At 39.3% G+C, this 9,347-nt stretch overlaps 1 pseudogene; it reads right to left on the bottom strand.

Annotated features, from left to right (window-relative positions):
• Positions 1-1,544: 1,544 nt before the first annotated feature.
• Positions 1,545-1,788, bottom strand: LOC107529331 (small ribosomal subunit protein eS27 pseudogene; annotated as a pseudogene).
• Between the last annotated feature and the right edge of the window lie 7,559 nt (positions 1,789-9,347).

Here is a 9,347-nt window from a genome sequence, read left to right as displayed (position 1 = left end):
GGATCCAGTTCAGAACAGTATGGTGCTTTTAGGTGGCATGTCTCTTTCGTCTCTTTCAGTCTGGAATATTTCATTGGTATTTCAATGACTTTCAAGATCTTCACACTTTTGAAGCCTATGGACCAGTTATTTCGGAGAATGTTCCTTGATTTGGGTTTGTCTGATGTTTTCTCATTATTAGATTCAGGTTACACATCTTTGGAGGGAAGCAGCGCTGTAATCTGCATTCTGTCAGGTGGAGCATGATTTCAGTGTGTTCCACTACTGATGATGTTCACTTTGATCACTTGACTAAAGTGGTATGTTCCACTTTATTAATCAATATTTTGTGGGGAAGTGCTCCGATACTGTGTAAATCTTCTATTTGTCATCAAACTTTCAATTTATTCATTTGTTTGTTTATATCTGTTTATTTCCTATTTTTATTTTTGTTCTTAATTTATATTTGTTTCCTATTTTATCAATAGGTTATAATCCATTATTATTATTGTTTATTTTGATGCTCAAGTTGTCCTAGATTTGTCCACTGGGGGCCCTCTCAAGCCTGCTGCTGTGTCCTCTTATGTCCCCATCATTTTTTGAGCACTTCCTCACTTTCTGGTACAAGATGTTCCAGGCTCCTCTGTACTTTCAATCAGCCATTTCTCTGAGGAGTCCTGGCTCCCTTTAGTGGAAAATAGTATTTAGCAGCCAAATCTGGGCACTAGGTGTAGACATTCCTATTGGCGTGGCTCAATGGTTGAGCATCGACGTGGGATCCAGGCGATCCGGGTTCTATTCCTGTTCAGGGCACATGCCCGGGTTTCAGGTTGGATCCCCAGTGGGGGGCATGCAGGAGGCAGCTGATCAGTGACTCTCTCCTCATTGATGTTTCTATCTCTCTCTCTCCCTCTCTTTTTCTCTCTCTGAAATCAATAAACATATGTTTAAAAAATAATAAAAATAAGATAAAATCATCTTTTCAAATATATATTTTTGGGGGGGAACTCTTGGCTGTTTTATTCTTTCAGTTCACTTTTTTTGGGGGGACTCTTGGCTGTTTTATTCTTTCAGTTCACTTTTTTTTTAATTAAATTTAATTTTATTTTATTTTTAAATATCTTTATTTATTTCAGAGAGAGGAAAGGAGAGGTAGAGATAGAAACATCAATGATGAGAGAGTCATTGATCAGCTAGCCCCCAACCCGGGCATGTGCCCTGACCAGGAATCGAACCCTGATCGCCTGGATCCTAAGTCGACGCTCAACCACTGAGCCATGCCCTGCCGGGCAATTTTATTTTTGTTTAAAATATTACAGATGTCCCTTTTTCTCCCCAATGACCAGTTCCACCCCATCCCTGCCCCCTCCCCAGTCCCTCTCCCCACCATTGTCCGTGTCCTTGGGTTGTGCATATATGCATATAAATTCTTTGGTTACTCTCTCCCCCTCCCCAAAATATCTCAAATATATTTTTTTATTTTTAACGACTTTACTGAGATTTTTTTTTTTATCCAAATGTGTTTATTGAGATGGTTCCCCACTCAACCTTGATTCGAAGTGCTTTTAGTGCTGCTTCCTTCTGGAGGAGCATTCTCTGAAAGCTTTGCATTTCCTCCTGTAGGCTGATAAAGGACAATGGAGCAACCAAGACACAAAACTACCGTTGTGCAGGGCTAAAGATGGTGGTGATTTTATAGCATCCTGAGCATTTCACATCATAGAGTGGGCATTGGGGCTCTGCAACAGGTGCTGCTTCTTGCGATTCCTCTCCTGGAGAGGGATGAAGGAGATCTTTAGCAAGAGGCATGTTGCTGTCGGGAGGTTGTCACTGCAGGAGAGTGAGATATAATTTATATACCATAAAGTTCACTAGTTTAAACTGTAAATTCAAAGCTTTTTAGTATATTTATAGACTGGTGGAACTATCACTGTAACCCAATTTTAGAACATTTTCATGACCCCAAAAAGGAACTTGCACCTATTAGCAGTCACTCTCCATACTCCCCAACTATAAATTGGTAAGAAAAATACAAATGACTCAAAAGAACATTGGACAAATGGAAGGCAATTACAGAAGAGGGCATAAATAATATACAAATAAATAATATACATATAAAATGATGTTCAATTTTACAAGTGATAAAGGAAATGGAAATCAACACAATGAAGTACCATTTCCCCCCAACAGATAGGCAAAAATGAAAAAGATTGATAATATCTGGTACTAGTAAGGGTGTAGGAAAACAGGCATTCTCATAGTTGGTAAGGGTATAGACTGTTAGAACCCTTTTTGGAAAATAATCTGGCACCATTTATTTACTTTTTTGAAAGCACATACTGCTGGGGCCAGAAATTCCATTTGGGGAGTCTATCCTATGGAGGAACAGTAGGTAAGGATATATGTACAAAACTGATTTCTGTAGGCCTCACAAATTGCAGAGCAGTGTGTAGAGTATGATCTTATCTTTGGGCTACGTACTACAGATAGCATTCTCACTCTTCACCGGGGAAGCTGGGGCTCACAGAAGTGAAACGACTTGCTTTGGATCCTACACACAGCTACCAAGTGGCAAGAGCCAGCATTCGTATCCAGGTCCATCTGGGTCTAAGCTTTTGGAACATCATTTTTAAGATGCAAAGTGAATTCATGTCTCAATGAAAGGGGTGGAAGTTTGTGATGCTGGAATTGAGGGAGAGAATAGTTTGTGGGGGACTGGGTTGCAGGGAACATGTAAAATTCATTTATTCATTCATCCAACAGACATTTATTAGCACTTATGATGTGACAGGCAGTTTAAATCACTGAAGATTCATCAATGAATGAAATAGAAAAATCTGTGCCCTTTTGGAATTTACTTTGGGGCGGACAACTAATAATGTGAGATGATGAATAGAACTATGGAGGAAAATTAAGTGGGGAAGGAGGATAGGGTATTGGAGGAGGCATTGCAATTTTAGAAATAGTTGCCATAAAAGGATTCATTGAGAAGGAAACATTTAAGTAAATATCTGAAGGATATGAGAGAGAAGCCATGCAGATATCTGGGGGAAGAGCATTCTAGCAGAGGGAAGAGTAAGTGCAAAGGACCTGATGTAGGAGCCTATGTATCATGTTCAAGGAGGAGCAAGGAGTCTTGTGGGCTGGGACTGAGGTAGGGAGAGGAAGAGTAGTAAATGATGAGGTCAGAGAGGGACTTGGGAGCCAGACTGTGTAAAGGCGTGTGGGCCATGATTTTACCTTATCCTCAGAACAAAAGGGGAGACACTAGAGAGTTATAAGAGGAGTGACATAATCTGAAGTACATTTTAAGAGAGTCACTGTGGCTGCTGTGTTTAAAATTAACTGATGGGAGGCAAAAATGAAGGAAGGAAGACAAAATAGGAAGCTAATGCAATGATCAAAGAGAAAGATGATTGTGGCTTACATCAGGAGAGTAGCAGTGGAGTTCTAAGAAGTGGTTAGGTTCTGAATATATGCTGCAAGCAGTCAGCAGGATTTGTTGATGATTTAGATGTTTTGTGTGAGAGGAAAGTTCTTACATGAGAAACTGGGAAATTGGACTTGCTCTGTACTGAGATAGAGAAGTCTATCAGAGGGGCAAGATGGGGGTGATGGAGACAAAGAGCCTGATTGACTTGTGTGAGCTCACAGTGACAGGACACTTTAAAACACCCATCAGGCCTGGCCAGTGTTGCTCAGTGATTGAGCATCAACCTATGCACCAAGAGGTCACAGGTTCCATCCCTAGTCAGGGCTCATGCCTGGGTTGCTGGCTTGATCCCCAGCAGGGGTCATGCAGGAGGCAACCAGTCAATGTTGATGTTTCTCTCTCATCCATGTTTCTATCTCTCTCTCCTCTTCCTTCCTCTCTCTCTAAAAATCAATAAAAACATATTTTAAAAATAAAAACAAATAAACAAAACCCCCATCAGCTTCATTCCTTAAAGTCTACTGCAAGTCAGACCCAGACATTTCAGGACTTAAAGGAGCTCTTCTAGGGTCTGCTAGTTTACATTCAGGGATAGCGAACTCTCTACCAATGAAGATCGAGACAGTCCCTTTTATCCTGAGGTGCATCTGACTAAAAGCAAAGCAGAAAAACAACAAATTCAAAAGCCAAAGTTTTCTTATATAATTGTATAGTGAATATAAACAGAAAGCCTACAGACATGCATTATGGGAGATGCCACAGGGAAAGATGTCTGTGGATGATTAAGAGAAATGGCGTCTCCAGAGTAGCGGTGGGAAATTGTGGTAGGCAGAATAATGGCACTCCAAAGATGTTCATGTTTTAATCCTCATGATTGCTTTCAAGCTAAGACTTAAAGGTTGTGAGCCTTCACCAATTTTTCTAGGGTAATGGAGCAGCCATTTCCTTTCCCTGGAAGCTGTCCCTTTTCCTCTCAATATCACTTTTACAGCCTCCTATGATTCCTGCCCTCATATTTTCAATTTATGTTGATGCTTGTCATATGTGAAAACCTTTTAGAAACTGCAACATATTACAGTAGTCTCTCCTTATCCATGCTTGCATTTTTCATCGTTTCAGTTACCTGTGGTCAACTATGTCCTGAAAATATTAAATGGAAAATTCCAGAAACAAACAATTCCTAAGTTTAAAATTGCACATTGTTCTGAGTAGCATGATGAAATCTCACGCTGTCACACTCCACCTCACCTAGGACATGAATCATCCCTTTGTCCAGCGTCTCCATGCTGTATATGTTCCCTGCCCGTTAGTCACTTAGTATCTCTGTATGTCATGGAATGGCAGTGTTTGTGTTCAAGTAACCCTTATTTTACTTAATAATGCAATGTTCACAAAACTATTATTACAGTATGTTATTATTGTTGTTCTATTTCATTATTAGTTAATGTTGTTAATCTCTTATTGTACCCATTATAAATTAAACTTTATCATAAGTATGTGTGTGTAGGAAAAAACTTAGTATATATAGGGTTCAGTACTATCCACTAGGAGTCTTCAGGCATCCACTGGGGTTTTGAAATATATCCCCCACAGATAAAGGAGGGGGCTACTGTACTTGATTTCCTTTTTTAATCCTCACCCAAGGATATTTCTTCCATTCCTTTTTCAGAGAGAGTGGAAGGGGGAGAGAGAGAGAGAGAGAGAGAGAGAGAGAGAGAGAAACACCGATGTGAGACACATTAATTGGTTGCCTCCTGCACTTGCCTGGACTGGGGCCAGGGATGGAGCCTGCAACTGAAGTATGTGCCTTTGGCAGGAATAGAACCCGAAGCCCTTAAGTCCGCAGGCCAACACTCTAACCACTGAGCCAAACTGGCTAGAGCTACTGTACTCACTTTTGTACTTAATTTTGTACTTTTTAAAACAAGGCCCCACAAATTAATAAGCTTCAGGCCCTACATATAGAGTATGGTCCTACTCACACTCTATATTCAACCAGCAAGTCAAGATGGCTATGCTGTCACAATATCTCCATAATCCAACCCCTTTTTCCCACTTCAACTGCTACTACTCTGGCCCAAGCCCCTCTTGCTTAGATTACTGCAATAGCTCTTGTCTAGTCTTCCTACTTCCTACCCATCATCTTCTCTCCTACAGTCTATTCTCAATATAGCAGAAAGAGGGATCTTTTCATAAAATAAATTACATTACGTAACTATTCTGCTGAAAACCTTCCAATAAATTCACGTCTCTCTCTGAGAAAACCAAACTCTTTGGCACCATTTCCTACCATGCTTCCCTTCGTTCACTCCACTCCAGCCATACCATCCTCCTTGCTGTTTCTCAAACACACCTCACAAGATTCCCCTTTGCAGGTTTGCACAGGCTTCTGCCTCCCCTTAGAAAGTTCTTCCTTCAGACATCCATGTGGCTTTTTCTCTCACCTCCTTCACATCTTTGCTTAAATATCACCCTTTCAATGGGCCTTAGCTTGGCTTCCTCATTAAAAATTTCACTCACTCATTGACCCATCCTCTTCTGCATCTTTGATCCCATTTACCTTGCTCCCTACTTTTTTGTTTGCCCATAGCACATATCCCTTTCTAAAACACTAGACAATTTATTTATCTATTATATTTATTATTTTTCAACTCCCCCCTCCTTCTAGAATGCAAGCTCACAAGCACAGGAATCTTTATTTTATTCACTTCTGTATCTTCAATTCTTAGAATAATGCCTGGCACCTAGTAAGCATTTAGTAAATGTTTGTTGAATGAAGGAATAAATGAATCAAAAGTGGCCCAAGCAGGAGGAAGAGCATGTACAAAGATCCATAAATGAAAGAGTGTATGGTTTATTCAAGCAACTCAAAGAAGTCTTAAGGACAAAGATCAAAAAAGAGAGTGGCCAAACTGAGGCTGGCAAGGTAGGCAAGAACCAGAGGAGGAAGAGCTCAGTAGACCAGAGGAATGATACTGAACTTCATAGCAAGGAAAATCCATTGAGGAGTTATAACCATGGGAGTGGTGTGATCATAGTTTGGAGAGATCATTAGCAGTTGTATAGGAAATGGACTGGTAGGGGGTGGGGTGGGGGGAGATGGGAGAGACTAGAAGTAAAGAGACCAGTTAAGAAACTATTGGACTATAGTTGATGACATTATATGTATAACTGAAATTTACTAAGAGAGTAGAACTTAAATGTTCTCACAAAAATGTTAATATGCGAGATAACAGATACATTAACATGAGGGGGGTCTTTTCATAATGTATACATATATCAAACCATCATGTTGTAAACTTTAAAAATTTTACAAGTTTGTTAATTATACCTCAATAAAGCTGGGGAAAATTATCATACAGTAAAATGTGTTTTAAAACAAGGCTGGTGGAGTAGAGGCAAGAGCTTATGGTGTCTCAAATTAATTTGAGTGGTGGCAGTGAACATGGAATAAAGTGGAGAGATAATAAAAATATTTAAGAAGTAGAATCAGAAAGCTGTAATGATGAGCTAAAAGAAGAGGGTCTTTGATAAGAAGCGAGTGGTCATCTGGCTTACTGCTACTAAGAGGTCAAGTGAACAAGGACTGAAAAATGTCTAGTGGAATTTAGTGACAGGGAAGTAACTGGCGATCTTGTCAAGAGCATTCCCAAAAAATGGAGATGGTGAAAGTCAGCTTGAGTGCATTGACCACTGAGTGCAGTCAGAGGAATTGCAGGCCTCTTTGCATATCTACCATGCATCTGACACTTAGTAGGCTCTCAATTCATGCCACTTTTCTCCCTCCTTTCCCTGTGTTAATGACATCGCACAGCTGCAATGGTATTGCTAATTAAATAAACTCTAGGTAAAGAAAATGTGTGAAATTAAAATAATGTCATATGTAGTTAAATATTTACTATTCCTTTGATACCAGATTTCTTAATGTAAAACATTAAATTCAAAAATTAGTGAGGAAAACAGCTGGTACTGAATATTCAGGCTCCCAGAGGAACACATTAATGAATCATTTTTAAAGCTGGACAGCTTCACACTTAATCTGTTCAAAGAATAGGAACACAGTCATTTCTCAATTATCACTTTATAAAATGAATATAAATTTCCCATTAGTCTGTTCCCAAAATGGAAATGGCCTTTTAACATTATAATAATACATGTTTGTTGTAAGCAATTCAGGCATTAACTTAGTACATAAAAAAGAAAAATGATAAAGAGTTTCAGTTTTGCAAGATGAAAAATGTTTTGTGAATGGATAGTAGTGATAGTTGCATAGTAATGCAAATGTACTTAATGCCTATCAGTTGTACAGTTAAAAAGGGAATGTAGGGGAGGATAAGGGGGGGATAAATGGTGATGGAAGGAGACCTGACTTGAGATGGTGAACACACACTACAATATACAAATGATGGCCCAGTTGGGCATGGCTCAGGGTTGAGCATCAACCTAGGATCCAGGAGATTGAGGTTCAATTCCCGGTCAGGGCACATGCCCGGGTTTCAGGCTTGATCCCCAGCAGGGGCCATGCAGGAGGCAGCCAATCAATGACTCTCTCATCATTGATGTTTCTATCTCTTTCTCTCCCTTTCACTTCCTCTCCCTGAAATCAGTAAAGATACCTTTAAAAAAAAGTTACTAAAACTTTATATACATATATATATATACACACACACACACACACAGATGATGTGTTATAAAATTGTACCCCTGAAACCTACATAATTTTATTAACCAATGTTATTCCAATAAATTCAAATAAATTTTTAAAATTCTACACTTAAAATGGCTAAAATGGTAAAATTATTGCTATATATAGTTTAGCCACAATGTTTAAAACAAAAAGAAAAAAGGCAAGGTTACTCTCTAATCCCACTGCTTAAGTTAGCATATAGAATTCATTCTTTATTTATTTGATATTTATTGAATACCTGATATATGTCAAGTACATGTCTAGGTGCTGAGAATGCATTTGTGAGCAAAACAATGTCCTTCTCCTTGTGGAGCTTACTTCTAATGGGTGAGAAAAAAATAAACAAATGAACAGGGAAGGGTGTACAGGGGTGGACAAAAGGAGGTTTACAGTTGTGAGTACACAAAAGAGTTTATTCTTGTATTATTATTTATTAATTATTGTATTATTTACTTGTATTATTTCCATACAAACAACTGTAAACCTACTTTTCCTCAACCCTGTATTATGTCAGATGATGATAAGTCATATAGAGAAAAATAATGCAAAGAGAGATTGATTATGAGTGATCGAGAGGTTGTAATTTTATACAAGGAAGGCCTCACTGATGAAGTGACATATGAGCAGAGACCAGAAAGATAAAGGGAGTGAGTCATGCAGATATACAGAAGAAGAGTGTTCCAGGCAGGAGTAATAGCCAGGCCAAGGTTCCAAGGCAGAAGTAGCTTTGGCATGTGCAAGGAACCACAAAAAAAACAGGGTTGCTGAAATGGAATAAATTAGGGGAGTGGAATAAGAAAGAAGGTCAGAGATGTATAGAAGAGCACAGATCATGTAGACCTCTGAAAGCCTTAGAAAGGACTTTGGACTTTACTCTGGGTGAGGATGGAAACCATTGGAAAGTTTTAGTTCTGAGCACAGGAAGGACCTGATGTGACTTCAGTTTAAGAGGATCACTTTGGCTGCCGTGTTGAGATTAGACTGAAAGAGGGCAAGGCAGGAAGCAGGGAGAAACATTAGCAGGCTATCACAATAATCCAGGTGAAAAATGATGGTGGCTGAGGCCAGGGTGGTGGCACTGAAGATGGTGAGAAGTGCTCAGACTCTGTACATACGTAGAAGGTAGAGCCAATAGAATTTGCTGCGGGACTGGATATAACGGGTAGATCTAAGCTTTGTGTGCCCTAAAACTTAGACAACTTGGGGTGTTCTCTGTTAAGAAAAAGGATACAAAATTAGTTGCAAAAA

The sequence above is a fragment of the Miniopterus natalensis genome, chromosome X, assembly GCF_054644295.1.
Source record: "Miniopterus natalensis isolate mMinNat1 chromosome X, mMinNat1.hap1, whole genome shotgun sequence".
Taxonomy (NCBI): Eukaryota; Metazoa; Chordata; class Mammalia; order Chiroptera; family Miniopteridae; genus Miniopterus; species Miniopterus natalensis.
Note: the sequence above shows the minus strand (reverse complement) of the source record. Positions and strands in the feature narration are given on the sequence as shown.